This window comes from Chiloscyllium plagiosum, unplaced genomic scaffold (genome assembly GCF_037043375.1).
Source record: "Chiloscyllium plagiosum isolate Xiang-an unplaced genomic scaffold, Cpla_swu_hap1 HiC_scaffold_2, whole genome shotgun sequence".
NCBI lineage: Eukaryota > Metazoa > Chordata > Chondrichthyes > Orectolobiformes > Hemiscylliidae > Chiloscyllium > Chiloscyllium plagiosum.
The window spans coordinates 66,061,706-66,079,094 of NW_028270140.1; the positions used below are offsets into that span (position 1 = coordinate 66,061,706).

Here is a 17,389-nt window from a genome sequence, read left to right on the forward strand (position 1 = left end):
AAATGCAGGGTTACAGGAATGGGAGGGATGCTCTTTAGAGGATTAGTGTGGACTCAGTGGAGCAAATGGCTTGTTTCCATACTGTTGGGATTGTCTGAATCTATGAAAAAACAATGACCAGCTTTGCGTCATTAATCATATCCCTACAATCTGGAATAAGGCCATTTGGTCAATCGAGTCTGCACGAACCTGCCGCAAAGCATCCCAAACACTCCCAGCGCCCCCACCGTATCCCCATAATCCTGCATTCACCATGGCAAACCCACCTAGCCTGGACACCCCTAGTCACTACAGGCAATTTAGAATGGCCAATTCACTGAACCTGCACATTTTTGGACTGGGGGAGAAAACCAGACCACCTGGTGGAAACCCATGCAGACACGGGGAGAACTTGCAAGCTCCACACAGACAGTCATCCAAAGGCAGAAGTGAACCTGGGTCTGGGCACTGTGAGGCAGCAGTACTCAGCACTGCACGACCCTATTTCTGGTATAACATTTCAATGTAAAGTATATTTATAAAAATTGAATCCCTAAAAATTGTTTGTTATTTTCTTTTTAAAATGGGAGTCTAAAGAAAATTGTGCAGATCCCTTCTATTGTCAAAACATATGCAAATTTAATTAACTATTCTTTGAGAAGTATGAGGACAAAATTTCAAACCTTAACACAGTATCGTCAAAAACTCACAGCAGAGTTTGGAAGACATAATCTTATCCAACTTATAGACACAATCTAACTTGACTCCTCACCCAACTCTGCTTAGCAGTCCTGACTTCATAAGACTTTAAGACTCTAAGACATAGGAACGGAAGTCGCCCATTGAGTCTGCAATTCAATGAGATCATGACTGATCTGATAATGTTCACTCCACTTTCTTACCTTATCCTCATTATCCTTGATTCCCTTAAAAATCTGGCTATCTCAGCCTTGATTATACTTAATGACCCAGCCTTCTGCTGCAAAATAATTCCACAATCCTCAGTAAAAGAAATTGTACCTCATCTCTGTCTCTGACTTATATATGCGAACCCTTATTCTGAGGTTGTACCTTCTGGTCCCAATCACTCCCACAAGAGAAAACAATCTTTCTGTATCCACTCTGTCAAGTCCCCTAACAATCTTGCATGTTTTAGTAAGATTGCCTCTCTTTCTTCTAAATTCCAATGAATACAGGCCCAACTGATTCAACCTCTCTTTATAAGACAGTCCCTCCATACCTAGTATCTAGTGAACACTGTCTGGACTGCTTCCTTTGCCAGTATATCTTTCCTTAGATAAGGAGCCCAAAACTATTCACAGTATCCCAGCCATGGTCTGACTAGTGCTTTGCATACTTTTAACAAAACCTCTCTATGTTCCATTCCCTTTCAAATAAAGGCTAACATTCCAAATGCCTTTCCCATTACCCACTACTGCTACTGTTTTATGATTTATGGACAACGACTCCCAAATTAGATTAGATTAGATTCCCTACAGTGTGGAAACAGGCCCTTCGGCCCAACTAGTCCACATCGACCCTCCGAAGAGTAATCCACCCAGACCCATTTCCCTCTTCCTTCTGCACCTGACTCTATGGGCAATTTAGCATGACCAATTCACCTGATCTGCACATCTTTGGACTGTGGGAAGAAACCGGAGCACCCGGAGTAAACCCACGCAGACACGGAAATAATGTGCAAACTCCACACAGACAGTCACCCAAGGCTGGAATCGAACCTGGGACCCTGGTGCTGTGAGGCAGCAGTGCTAACCACTGAGGCACTGTGCTGCCCTAATTGCTCTAGTCTGTAGCTTTCTATAACCGTTCTCTTTTTAAATAATATTCAGCCCCTTTATTCTCCCTGCACAAGGCATACACTCAATTTCCCACATTATATTCCATCTGCTAAGTGTTTGCCCACTCATTTATCCTGCCTTTTTTCTTCTATCCTGCTTTTTGTGTAATCTTCACTGTTTGCCTTCCCACCTACTTTGTGTCATCCCTAAACTTGGCTATAGTGCATTCAGTTTTCTCATCCAAGTTTTTACTATAAATTGCAAATAATTGTGGCCCCAGCACTGATTCCTATGGAACTCCACTAGTTACAGATTGCCATCCTGAAAATGCCCCCCTTATCTCAACTTTGTCTATTAGGTAGCCAATTCGCTATTCAGGCTAATATACTACCTCCAAAACCATTATTAAATTGTCTAATGTGTAGTACCTTATCAACCTTTCTGAAAATCCAAGTATATAACATCCACAACTTCACTTGGTCCTCATTCCATTTTAACGCATTCTGATAAACCTTATCCCCAATCTCCTCTTCTTCCTGCAATATCTAACTATCTTTGTGTAGTTCCCATGCACATTCCTTTATTGACAGACTTAAGATTTTCTTGATAGAAAACCAAGAGGCCTTAAATTTAGGCATGTTAATTTGTTGAATGTTTACTTTTATAGGATGCAAACTGGCAGTAAGTAATGATGTCTCAATTCTAGTATATGCCCAATTTTAAATAATAGGGCTTTTTTGGAGGGAGTGAGGGAAAGGGGTGTACCTTTCTATATTTTGGTCCACACACACATTGTTTTGCTGGGTAACTCTTCCTGCCCTTGGTTTCACATCAATAACTTTCTTTCATTACTCTTCGTAATCGATGTCTTTGACCATTACACTTTACAAAGAGGTGAGGAAGGGCATTAGGAGAAAATGAGGACTGCAGATGCTGGAGATCAGAGTCGAAAAGTGTGGCTCTGGAAAAGCACAGCAGGTCAGGCAATATCCGAGGAGCAGAAGTGATGTTTCAAGCATAAGCCCTTCATTAAAGACATTACTTTGGGATTCCAAAGGTTTTAAATCATTCAGGTGGGAAAGAAGCTTGTGAGCAAAAAACTCATGTGGGTGTTACTGGAGGTATTTGGTCCAAGCAATCATGAACTCTGGTTTCCGTATCTGGAACTCGTAGACAGTCTTTGCCGACTCCAGTTCAAATGAAAAGCTCCCACAAAGTTGTGCAAACACTTTCCCAAATTTTAATTTGATGGCAAATAATATGTAACAGATCAGAAATGGAGGTAGGTATGAATCTATAACAGCAGGGGCAAACCATGGATTAAAATCAAAGGCTGAGGATTGTAAGGGGAGCCAAGGTGGACACAGATGGAACTTATGGAAAGTAAGAGAACAGTTTGGGATTGGACTACAATTTGAGATTGAATCATGTCAGCATTAAGGTCAAGGGAACAAGAATGGAACAGGGAGTTGTGGATTTGCTTTTTTTATATACTTTTAAGGGATATGAATATCAGTGCAAGGCCACCACTTGTTGCCCATCTCTAATTAACCTTGAATTGAGTGACTTGCTAAGTCATTTTAAAGGCCAATTAAGAGCCTCCGAGCCCGGAGACACATGTAAGCCAGACCAGAGAAGAACACCACATTTTCATCCCTAAAGGACCCAACGAAATAGGTTTTATCAAAAACCAACAATTACTGGAATTAACTTTCAATACCAGCTTTGTTCATTAAATGTAAGTTCCACTAGCTGTTGTGGCAAAATATGAACCCAAGTCCCCAGAGCATTAACCTGCACAAATGAATTCCAAACCCAAAGACATTCTCATTATGCCACCGTCTTAAATCCCTATACATAAGGCCTGCTAAAGTACTATAGAGGGCCTAGCAGCTCAGGGACATAATTCTTTGAAGTTTGGGTCACATATGCACAGAGTGGTTAAAAAGACATTTGGGATACTAGCCTTCATTGCTCAGTCCTTTGAGTATAAGACTTGGGAAGTCATGTTGAGATTGTACAGGATATTGGTGAGGCCTTTTCTGGATACTGTCCAGTTCAGTCGCTCTGTTCTGGGAAGGATATTATTAAGCTGGAGAGAGTTCAGAAGAGATTTACCAGGATGTTCTGGGAATGTTGGGTTTGAATTATAAGAGAGGTAGGATAGGATGGGATTTTTTTTCTCTGGAGCATAGAAGGTTGAGGGGTGAATATATAAGAGGTTTATGAAATCATAAGAGGAATAGATAATGTGAACGGCAGGTGTCTTTTCCCTTGGATAGGGGATTTTTTTTAAGGTAAGAGAAGAGAGATTTTAAAAAAGACATGAAAGATAACTTTTTTATTTACTCAGAGTGCATTCACATGTGGAATGAATTTCCAGAAGTGTTGGATATAAGCACAGTTACAACATTTTAAAATCATTTGGATAAGTTCATGAATAAGAAATCTTTGGAAGGATATGGCCTAGTGCAGGTAGGTGGGACTAGTTTAGTTTGGGATTATGGTCAGCATGTACTGGTTGGTCCAAAGGGTTTGTTTCCTTGCTGTATGACTCTAATCAACCCCAACACCTTGGAAAGCATAGAGATGTAGAGCCCTCCTCTAAACACAAAGAGGAGCGCTGAGATAAAGTGTGGCCAAGTAAATTGCATGCTTACATGCCAAAAGTTAGGACACATTCGGGCCAACTGTTGGAGGTCACAAGCAAAAAACAGTGGGATTTACTGAGATCTATGCAATCCATGCAGAGAATAAGGTTCAGCCAGCCTGGCAGGCCAGGCCATGGCTCTGATTGGGTCTGCAAATCCCTCCAAAAGGTCTCCTGGGAATGTGGATGAAGCTACACAAATTCCTTAGATTTGCTGAGATTTTCTACCAAAAGAAGGGTAATTACATTTCCAAAGGCGAGGCAAAAAAGCCTGTAGTCATACTGAGGGATGCAGAGGGCAGTCAAACTTTATTGCTGAGAAAAGGAATGATCTTCTCACCGAAGTGTGCAGTAAGTGGGTGCTGGCAAAACGCATTTACAAAGGGTACATGCCAATCTCCCTTTGCAGAGTGGGATCTTATGTTAGAACCAGTGATCATGGAGATCATTTCCAGGTTGCCTTGAGCAAGTGAGGTTGGAAGACTTAAAATGAGATTTAACAATGATCAGTGGGATCAAAGGTAACAGCATCCCCAGTTCTCGCTGAGAACTCTGAGGTCAGGGAGACCAAACAGCTGCAGGAGATAGTACTTGCCATTTTCAGACTGTGGGGGTCACATGGTCTATTACATCTGTGCAATGCGCAAGCTGCTCAACTGAAGGTGGGGCAGAAGCAGTCCCTGAATGCATTGTGGGAAAACACCAACCTGTAATAAGATCTCCACCTAAAATTCCCAGGCTTATTTTTGGGAACCATTCAGTAACGTGTCAGAAACTGTGCAGGACCCTTGTGTGAAGCAAAAGTGCTCTATCACTGTAACCTTACTATTGGAGACATGACTACCTGCTTCTCAGAAGCTGTTTCCCTGAGAACCGTTTCCACCAAAAGAGTGGTGGGAGTTGACGCATTTATTCACACAGTATGGTCTGCCCACTGCATTAGGATTCAAAATTCATGCCCAAAATAGTTAGAAAGTCATCATAACCTGGATATGACCCAGTGGAAGTATGACCCACAATCACAGGTTGTTCTCGAAACATACCGCCAGATTCTAAACACAATGATCAGGACATACTGCCAGGTTTATAGTTCTTCAGGTTTACTGCATTTGAATTAGTTTTCAGGCACCAAATGCGAGGGCCTCTGAAAATAATCAAAGAAAGGTTTTAGAACAAAAGGAGGAAGTCTCCATGTTAAACTATACAGCAGAGGTCCAGCAGTGACTCAAGAAAGCTTGTGGTTTGGCCTGAAGACACTTGAAAATCTCTCAAGCACAACGAAGCTTGAGAGATCTCACTTTATTCACCATGTATAGCAAGTCATAACAATGGATCAGAAATCCAGATTATTGACAAATATATTGAAATTTTAATTACAACGCATAAAGTCATGGAGTTCAACAGCATAGAAAAAGGCTTTTTAGCCTGCTCCAGTCAAAAACATCCACTAACTATTCTAATCCCACTTTCCTGAACTTGGCCCATCGCCTTGTACCCCTTCCATCAGGAATGTTACATTTAAAAGGTATTTAGGTGTGCAAGGATTTCTGCCTCTGCCACTCTTACAGACAGTGAGATCCAGATTCCCAATAGTCTGAGTGATAAAATTCTTGTTCATATTCCTTCTATACCTTCTACCCCTCACCTTATATCTATGATGACGATCACTGATCCCTCCACCAAGGGAAAATGTTTCTTCCTATTCACGCCCCTCATTATTTTAGCAATCACCTCACTACTCTTAAACTATACCGCTTGACTAATAAAGGCCTTTATCCCATATGCTTTCTTAACCACTTTAGTAATCTGTCCCGTTACCTTCAGGGGCCAGTGGACATGTGCACCAAGGTCCCTCTGATGATTTGTTTAAAAGGAGAGTATTAAGCCAAAAGATGGCTGTGGATGTAAATTCAGTAACGTCTGCAAAGGCCTGTGTGAACCCATGATAAGTCACACCTTTAGAATATCAGAGAAACTCTAAACAGGTGCCTTAAAACTAAGGGCTAAGTAACCCTCTCAGCAGAAAGGCATCCCACATGGATTATGTCCCAAATTGCAGACATTGTTGTGTTTTATCCTTCCAGGGGTTTATATTAAAATAAGTGAAAAATTGCAACCATTTGCGTGTGTGTGTCAGTGAGCTGATGTATTAATGTGGGCTAGAACGCTGCATAGTTGAAAACTTCAGAACAGCTATTAGTCATTGGTGTGCTGCAACTAGAGGAAATACTGACTCTCACATTGAAAACTAGGCATATATATGCATACAGCCAACAAGGCGAAGCCACTACAGAGAACAGGTCAAAAGCCTGTTAGCTAACTGCAAGGCCAAGAATTTCAAAATCAACTGTTTCACTACTAGCATCAGCATTATCAACTTAGAATCATAGAGTCATACAGGTGTACAGCACAAAAACAGACCCTTCAGTCCAACTTGTCCACGCCGACAAGATATCCCAACCCAATCTGGTCCCACCTGCCAGCACCTGGCCCACATCCCACCAAATTCTTCCCATTCATATACCCATTCAGATGCCTTTTAAATGTTGCAATCGTACTAGCCTCTACTACTTCCTCTGGCAGCTCATTCCATACTTGTACCATCCTATGCGTGAAAAAATTGCCCCTTAGGTCTCTTTTATAACTTTCCCGTCTCACCCTCTAGTTCTGGACTCCCCGATCCCAGGGAAAAGACTTTGTTACTTACCCTATCCATGTCGCTCATGATTTTATAAACCTCTATAAGGTCACCCCTCAGCCTCCGATGCTCCAGGGAAAACAGCCCCAGCCCATTCAACCTCTCCCTACAGTTCAAATCCTCCAACCCTAGCAACATTCTTGTACATCTTTTTTGAACCCTTTCAAGTTTCACAACATCTTTCTGATAGGAAGGAGATCAGAATTGCACGCAATACTCCAAAAGTGGGCCTAACCAATGTGCTGTACAGCCGCAACATCATGTCCCAACTCCTGTACTCAACACTCTGACCAATAAAGGAAAGTATACCAAATGCCTTCTTCACTATCCTATCTACCTGCGAATCCACTTTCAAGGAACTATGAACCTGCACTCCAAGGTCTCCTTGTTCAGCAACACTCCCAAGGCCTTTACCATTAAGTGTATAAGTCCTGCTAAGATTTGCTTTTCCAAAATGCAGCATCTCGCATATATCTAAATTAAACTCGATCTGTCACTTCTCAGTCCATTGGCCCATCTGATCAAGATCCCATTGTAATCTGAGATAACTTTCTTCCCTGTCCACTACACCTCCAATTTTAGTGTCATCTGCAAACTTACTATACATTTTATGCTCACATTCAAATCATTTATATAAATGATGAAAAGTAGAGGACCCAGCATCGATCCTTGTGGAATTCCACTGATCACAGGCCTCCAGTCTGAAAAACAACCCTCCACCATCACCCTCTGTCTTCTACCTTTGAGCCAGTTCTGTATCCAAATGGCTAGTTCACCCTGTATTCCATGAGATCTAATCTTGTTAACCAGTCTCCCATGGAGAACCTTGTCGAATGCCTCACTGAAATCCACATAGGTCACATCTACCGCTCTGCACTAATCAATCCTCTTTGTTACTTCTTCAGAAAACTCAATCAAAAACTCAAATCGGGGCGGCACGATGGCTCAGTGGTTAGCACTGCTGCCTCACAGCACCAGGTCCCTGGTTCGATTCCAGCCTTGGGCGACTGTCTGCGTGGAGTTTGCACACTCTCCCCGTGTCTGGATGCTCCGGTTTCCTCCCACAGTCCAAAGATGTGCGGGTTAGGTGAATTGGCCATGTTAAATTGCCCATAGTGTTCAGTGCATTAGTCATAGGGAAATGGGTCTGGATGGGTTACTCTTCAGAAGGCCGGCGTGGACTGGTTGGGCCGAAGGGCCTGTTTCAACGCTGTAGGTAATCTAATCTAAAAAAACGTTTGAGAGACATGATTTCCCACACACAAAGCCATGTTGACTATCCCTAGTCAGTCCTTGCCTTTCCAAATACATGTACATCCTGTCCCTCAGGATTCCCTCCAACAACTTGCCCACCACCAATGTCAGGCTCACCGGTCTATAATTCCCCGGCTTGTCCTTACCACCTTTCTTAAACAGTGGCACCACGTTAACCAACCTCCAGTCTTTCGGCACCTCACTTGTGACTATCGATGTTACAAATATCTCAGCAAGAGGACCAGCAATCACTTCCCTAGCTTCCCACAGAGTTCTAGGGTACACCTGATCAGGTCCTGGGGATTTATCCAATTTTATGCATTTCAAGACATCCAGCCTTCCCTCCTTTGTAATCTGGACATTTTTCAAGATGTCACCATATATTTCCCTACAGTTTATATCTTTCATGTCTTTTCCACAGAAAATACTGATGCAAAATACTCGTTTAGTATCTTACCCATCTCCTGCAGTTCCACACAAAGGCTACCTTGCTGATCTTTGAGGGGCCCTATTCTCTCCCTCGTTACCCTTTGTCCTTAATGTATTTATAAAAACCCTTTGGATTCCCCTTAACTCTATTTAGCAAAGCTATCTCATGTCCTGTTTTCACCCTCCTGATTTCCTTCTTAAGTATATTCCTACTGCCTTAATACTTTTCTAAGGATTCACTCGATCTATCCCGTCTATACTTTACAAATGCTCCTAGTTTTTCTTACCCAAATTCTCAATTTCTTTAGTCATCCAGCATTCCCTATACCTACCAGCCTTCCCTTTCACTCTAACAGGAATATATTTTTTCTGGATTCATGTTATCTCATTTCTGAAGGCTTCCCATTTTCCAGCCGTCCCTTTACCTGTGAACTTCTGCCCCAATCAGCTTTTGAAAGTTCTTGCACAATACCATCAAAATTAGCCTTTCACCAATTTAGAACTTCAACTTTTAGATCTGGTCTATCCTTTTCCATCACTATTTTACAAGTAATAGAATTATGGTTGCTGCCCCCAAAGTGCTCCCCCACTGACACCTCAGTCACCTGCCTAGCCTTATTTTCCAAGAGTAGTTCAAGTTTTGCACCTTCTCTAACAGGTACATCCACATACTGAATCAGAAAATTTTCTTGCACACACTTAACAAATTCCTCTCCATCTAAACCCTTAACACTATGGCAGTCACAGTCAATGTTTGGAAAGTTAAAATCCCCTACCATAACTACCCTTTATTCTTAGAGAACTGAGAGCTCCTTACAAATTTGCTTCTCAATTTCCCTCTGACTATTAGGGGGTCTATAATACAATCCCAATAAGGTGATCATCCCTTTCTTATTTCTCAGTTCCACCCAAATAACTTCCTTAGATGTGTTTCCGGGAATATCCTCCCTCACTATAGCTGTAATGCTATCCCTTATCAAAAATGCCACTCCCTCCGCCACCACCACCCCCGCCTCCCTTTCTATCCTTCCTGTAGCATTTGCATCCTGAAACATTAAGCTGCCAGTCCTGTCCATCCCTGAGCCATGTTTCTGTAACTGCTATGATATCCCAATCCCATGTTCCTAAGCATGCCCTGAGTTCATCTGTCTTCCCTGTTAGGCCCCTTGCATTGAAATAAATGCAGTTTAATTTATCAGTCCTACCTTGTTCTCTGCTTTGCCCCTGCCTGCCCTGACTGTTTGGCTCGCCTTTGTTCTCAACTGTACCAGTCTCAGATTGATCTCTTTCCTCACTATCTCCCTGGGTTCCCTTCCCCCCACCTTACTAGTTTAAATCCTCCCGAGCAGCTCTAGCAAATCTCCCTGCCAATATATTAGTCCCCTTCCAATTTAGGTGCAACCCATCCTTCTTGTACAGGTCACTTCTACGCCAAAAGAGCTTCAAATGATCCAAAAATGTGAATCCTTCTTCCATACACCAGCTCCTCAGCCATGCTTTCATCTGCTCTATCTTCCTATTCCTGCCCTCACTAGCTCGTAGCATCGGGCGTAATTCAGATATTACTACTTTTGAGGACCTCCTTTTTAAATTCCTGCCTAACTCTCTGCAATCTCCCTTCAGAATCTCAACCTTTTCCCTTCCTATGTCATTAGTTCCAGTGTGTACAATGACCTCCTGCTGGTCCCTCTCCCCCTTGAAAATATTCTGCACCCTCTCTGAGACATCCATGATCCTCGCACCAGGGAAGCAACACACCATTCTGATTTTTCGCTGCTGGCCACAGAAATATCTGTCTGGACCTCGGACTAGAGAGTCCCCTAATCCAATCGATCTCTTGGAACCCAACGTACCCTTCACTGCATTACAGCCAGTCTCAATACCAGAAATTTAGCTGTTTGTGCTATGTTCCCCTGAGAATCCCTCACCCCGTTCATTTTCCAAAGCAGCAGACTAGTTTGAAATAGGGATAGCCACAGAAGACTCCTGGACTAACTGTCTATTTCTCTTACCTTTCCTGGAGTTAACCCATCTTTGTGACTGTATCTGCGACTTTTCCCCCTTCCTGTAACTGCCATCCATCACATCCACTTGCTCTTGTAAATTCCTCATTGCCTCTGTCTCTCCAACCGATCCATTGGATCTGGTAGCATTCACAACTAACAGCATTTATTGCAGATATAATCCTCAGTAACCCATAAACTTTGCCTAAACTCTCACATCCGACAAGAAGAGCATACCACTGTACTTAAGGCCATTTTTGCTTCTTTCAATCTACAGACCCAGAAAATAGCACTGCCTTATTCCTCTACAAAACACTGCTCCAGGCTAACTTAATACATATGGCTTATATTTTAAGTTTAATCAAGAGACATATCTCAATAAAACATATAATCAATAAAGAACCCACTCTACTCACTACTGCAGACTTACTGTAAGGCCACACGTAAAATATCCATTTATCTGTTTCTGTACTGTGACCTCTCCCAAACAGGTTCTTCCAAGATCAGTTGTGAATTTCACTGTTTGTTAATTTTCCTAGATGCACTCCGATGTCCACTGATACATGAATTCAACCAGCAAAGGCAGTAACTGTACAGGTTTACTGCTCTGTCAGTTAGCAATGTGGGTTTCTTTCTCTCTCTCTCTCTCTCTCTCTCTCTCTCTCTCCCCTGCACTGACCTCACCATTTGCTTCCTTTGTCTGAACCTCTCCCTTTTAAAAGTGCTGTTGTTTCGACTTCTTTTTTCTCCAAAGTTCCAAAACAATGCAACAGCATATAAAACAGTAATTGCTGCTCCTAGAATTCAAGGAAATCACCTCCAACACCTAAAATACTTCAAAAAAAGGAGCAGCTGTTACAGCCAGAAATGTTTCCCGTCCTCCATCTTGGATTACCCAGAATCCTTCCTTTTAATAGGGCAATGTTCCACATCTATACTTCACAGAACTCAGAAACATTTGCATATCTTTTTAACCGTTATCTTTCTATCTGTGTGTGTGTGTGTGTGTGTGTGTGTGTGTCACCATTGTTATCTTGCCTCGGCTTTAGTAGCTAATGAACACACTTTCTCTTTGATACAAAAAAGCATGTTTAACTTGCATCCTTTCAAAATGTTTAGACAGGGAAAAGGTATTTGCAAGGGAAGGGATCCTTTGAAAATCAACCTTGATGTGACCAAGAAGAGGACTGAATTAAGAAGGGAATCAAATCGCATAAAATCATAAATTGGCGACCCTCATCTATGGACCAACTGTAACAATATAAATGACATGGATTAAGGATCAAAGGTATGGTTACTAAATTGGCTGATGAGACAAATAGGAAAATGATTTGTAAAGAGGACAAAGGAATATAGGCAGGTTATGCTCGTAGGCAAGGATCTGGTAGTATATCGTCCACTTTGATAGGAAAATTTAAAAAAGGGATATTATGTTAATTGACAGACATTGCAGAGCTCAGAAATGGAAACGGGGACCAGGGTGCCCTCGTGCTTGAACTGCAAAACATTAGTATGGAACAAGTAATTAGGAGATTGAAATAACTGCACTGGGGACTATATCCCATCACCAAGTCACCCTTTATTTACATGTGCATAGTACTTGGGCTCTGACCAGCCAGCTCACTGCCAGTCCCTAAAATAAGGAGATTCTCTGAACCTCCCGTTTACATCTGTAGCCAGGGCTCCCTGATTAGCTGAGGTTAACAACCCTAATCAAGGATCTCACAGTCAATGATATCCACCCGCCCCTCGTTTCAATCACTACAGAGAGCTAATAGAATGTTACTGTTTACTGCAGGGAGAACTGAATACAAAGTTGGAAATGTATGCTTCAGTTATACAGGGCAGTAGTGAGACCAGTGCAGCAGTGTGTACAGTGTTGGTCTTCTTACTTAAGAAAGGATACAAGCGCATTAGAAGTAAATTTGTGGACGTTTTCCAGGATAATACCTGGAATGGGCAGGTTTTCTTACCAAGAGAAAGTAAGACTGCAGATGCTGGAGATCAGAGTTGAGTGTGTGGTGCTGGAAAAGCACAGAAGATCAGACAGTATCCGAGGAGCAGGAAAATCGAAGTTTCTGGCAAAAGCTTTTCATCGGGAATGAGACTCGTGAGCCGAAGGAGTAGCGAGAGAAATGAGATGGGGGAGGGCTGGGGAGGAAGGTAGCTGAGAGTGCAATAGGTGGATGGAGGTGGGGGTAATGGTGACAGATCGGAGAGGAGGGTGGAACGGATAGGTGGGAAGGAAGACGGATAGGTAGGACAGATCATGAGGGCGGTGCCGCATTGGAAGGTTGGATCTGGGATAAGGTGGGGGGCGGGAAAATGAGAAAATTGGTGAAATCCACATTGATGCCATGGGGTTGGAAGGTCCCAAGGCGGAAGATGAAACATTCTTCCTCCAAGTGTCGGGTGGTTAAGGTGTGGCAATGGAGGAGGCCCAGGACCTACATGTCCTTGGTGGAGTATGGAGGGGGGAGTTGAAGTGCTCAGCTTAAGGGCAGTGGGGTTGGTTGGTGTGGGTGTCCCGGAGATGTTCTCTGAAGCATTCTACAAGTAAATGTCCTGTCTCCCCAATGTAGAAGAGATAGCATCGGGAGCAGCAGATACAGTAAATGACTACTGTGGAAGTGCAGGTAAAACTCTGATGGACATGGAAGACTTCTTTGGGGCCTTGGGTGGATGTGAGGGGGAAGGTGTGGGCGTAGGATTTTGTAATTCCTGCAGTGGTAAGGGGAGGGTGGGTTGGTGGGGGGGCGTGGACCTGATAAGAAAGTCACAGAGGGAATGGTCTTTACGGAATGCAGATAGTGGTGGGGAGGGAAATATATCTGTGGAGGTAAGGCCTGTTTGTAGATGGCGGAAATGGCAGAGGGTGATGAGATGCATCCAGAGGTTGGTGGGGTGCAAGGTGAGAACCAGGGGTTTTCTATCCTTGTTGCAGTTGGAGAGGTGGGGTTCGAGGGTGGAGGTGCAGGATATGGATGAGATGCGCTGGAGGGTATCATTAATTATGTGGGAGGGGAAATTGCGGTCTTTAAAGGGGGAGGCCATCTGCTGTGGTCTGTGGTGAAACTAGTCCTGCTGGGAGCAATGCGGCAGAGGCACTGGGAGTAAAGGATAGTGTTTTTACAGAAGGCAGGGTGGGAGGAGGTGTAGTCTAGGTAGCTGTGGGAGTCGATGGTTTGTAGAAGATGTTTGTGTAGAGTTGGTCACTGTTGATGGAGATGGAGAGGTCCAGGAAGGGGAGGGTTGTGTCCGAGATGGTCCAAGTGAACCAGGGTGAAATGTGAAAATGTGTTGCTGGAACAGCGCAGCAGGTCAGGCAGCATCCAGGGAACAGGAGAATCGACGTTTCGGGCATAAGCCCTTCTTCCTGAATCTTCCAAGCAGGTTTGAGTGTTGATTGGCCCACTCCTGCTTCTAATTCATATGTTAGTAAAACAACATGCTGAACAAATTGATGCAGCTGACTTTCCTTCAATACTGATAATGTCATCTGAAGTTCAACAGCAACATTTAAATCCTTTATGTTTCAAAGAAGAATTTTTAGTACAAGAGACAAAAGATCACTGCAGCATTCCTTCAGTAATACGATGGCTTCAGCAGTGTAGACGTCAGTGCGCCAAACTACCACTGCGCCCCGCTTGTCCGCTGGTTTGATGGTGAGATTGGGGTTGAATTTTGTTTACCAGGCTAGGCTTGGAATCCTGAGAATTTAGAAGAATAAGACACGACTTGACTGACGCATAAAAGACAATAAGAGGTCCTTATAAGATGCATGTGGAAAAGATGTTTCCTCCTGTGGCAATTATAGAATTCGGGCTCAAGTTTACACGGGTGACCCACATAAGAAAAAAAGGACAGAATATTTTTCTTGTTGATATTAATTAGTCTTTAGAATGCTCATCTTTAAAAGGCAATAGAACTAGAGCCTTTGAATATTATTAAGGCAGGGATAGAAAGATTCTTGATAAGGGGATGAAACGTTACCATGGGTGTATGGAAATGTAGAGTAATCAGACCACCTATGATCTTAATGAATCTTCCAAGCAGGTTTGAGTGTTGATTGGCCCACTCCTGCTTCTAATTCATATGTTAGTAAAACAACATGCTGAACAAATTGATGCAGCTGACTTTCCTTCAATGCTGATAATGTCATCTGAAGTTCAACAGCAACATTTAAATCCTTTATGTTTCAAAGAAGAATTTTTAGTACAAGTGACAAAAGATCACTGCAGCATTCCTTCAGTAATACGATGTAAAGAACTCACTAGTAAAATAGCCATAGAGAGCAAATAAATATATTCAACCTAATCAAGTACAGATTTGCTTGAGCAAAATAGAGATGAATTGCATACAACTCCAGCCAAGCCAGTGCAATGTCCACAGATTCAAGATAAGGTTTAAAAAGAAACCATTTGGTGCAATAAAATACTGCAATAAAAAAAGGTATTTGTTACAACAGAGCTGCCATCTCCCATGATGGACATCCATGAGGTTAAAGGTCCTGCAGATTATGCTATCAGGCAAATACCTGAAATGGCAGAGAAGTGTTCTTCTGAAATGCAAATCATGAGATTAAGGGTCTACAGATTTAGACTGAATAACAATCCTCACAATGTTGCTGGCGGTGATTTTAGTGAATGTAATTCCATTGATTATCATAGGTGGTTCTTTTCTCTTACTGAGAACACTTATTGCCTGACAGTTGTTTTACTTACAACTCATCAGCACACATTATTTCTTCTGGTTGTCGGCATGGACTGCACATCAAGGAAATGAAATAGAAAACTGAAAGAATTTAGATCATCAGAGATCAGCGCAGTTTGTAAACTAATGATGGAGTGAAAATTAGTGACAAAGTGTTGAAAATGACTGGACTTGGGACACTACATTAGTGTCTTGCATTTCTTCAGACTAACAAGATAGGTCTCCACAAGGAAATGGAAAATAGTTTACAACAAAATGTACTTTTCCATAATATACTAGGTGCTACTGTAATCATTATTAGTAGTATATTAATTATGGTCACAGTATGCATATATAAGTGGTCATAGTTCTTCATTAATATCTCTTACATACATCTCCAGATCTAATTTTTGATCAGAAAAAATCCATTGAAAGTTTGGGATGCTTCATGAAATTTAGTGACAAATTTATTTGTATAGATTTACAACATGAAACTAAATCATAAATACGAAAACAAAACTTACGAGTCCCTAACTAACAGCAGGTCAGTGCAGATTTGTTAGAGCTTGATCATGTTTGGACTATTGGATTACTTTGTGGTAAATGTTGTTTTTTGAATAATGGAAACTCAGTAAAAATAATTTAGATTTTACCATGTTTCAATATAGTGTTGCACAGGAGATTCAAACACAAGGCCAGTCATTCCAAGTTAAGGGAATAGATCAGAAAGAAATCAGATGTGGCATGGCTGTGGGAGGAGTAGGGAATTAATCAGGTGGAACAGCAATCATTGCAACAGCTATTATCATTAACATGATGCAAAATTGATTGTAAAATGGGGCAGAAATGACACCACCCTAGGTTAGGTGATGATACAATCTCAGGAAACAAGTGGACCAAATACAGAACTTAATTGTGGGAAATGGTGATGAATCAAATGGCAATAAGCAGTCTAGGGTATATAGTAGCTCAGTACCTAATATAAAAACAGGATTTAGGAAATGGTGAATAGTTTCAAAATATTAGCCAAAGTGCAACAAAAAAAGCATATGGGTTACTAAGCCATTGGAATCAAATACCAGCTGTCCAGGGAACAGAGTCACACAGAACACAGATTTAGCAACATCAGCAATACTGACATAATTCGGACCACTGTACTACACTGCAGGTATGATCAAATTTTCAAACGATTTTCAAATCTTTTGACTTTGGAAAGGGTGCAGAAAGGGTTCGGTATGTAAACTAAGATTAAGAATGATGTGGCCACTGTTGAACTGGGGTGGACAAAGTCAGAAGTCACATGACACCAGGTTATTATCCAACAGGTTTATTTGAAATCACAAGCTTTTGAAGCATGCAATGCATCGAAAGCAGGTGATTTCAAATAAATCTGTTGGACTATAACCTGGCATTGTGTGACTTATGATTAAGGTTAAGAAAGGTAAAGATGGGTATACTGAAGAGAATTAAGCTCATGCAAGATCGCAAAAAAATTAATAAATTATTCAACATAACCACAAACTCTGTAAAATAAAAAGAGACAGAATCAAGCTCTGAGATGGGAGGGTGAACATAGTTGAGATTTAATTACTGCATGCAGATAGCAGTGAATACTTGGAATGAACTGGCAGGAGAACAGCAGAGTTTGAGAATGTTGGCAGATTTATGACAAAAGTTTACAAAATTTATGATATTTGGAGAATTATTAATTGAGGGATGTGAAATACTGAGTATACCATGCATTGAACACAAAGATCTACATATCCTTATGTAATAAAGCCATATAAACAACATGTCTATTTCTGTTATCTTACATAAATAAATTACAATTGGGAACAAAATGCAGTAGATTTTATCACATGGGCAGGTTTCACGACAAAAATGG

At 41.8% G+C, this 17,389-nt stretch overlaps 1 protein-coding gene across 5 annotated transcripts in view; it reads right to left on the minus strand.

The window, feature by feature from the left end:
* The window catches only part of aopep (aminopeptidase O (putative)), a 376,099-nt gene that overhangs the window by 209,555 nt on the left and 149,155 nt on the right, over positions 1–17,389 (minus strand). The window lies entirely within an intron of this gene.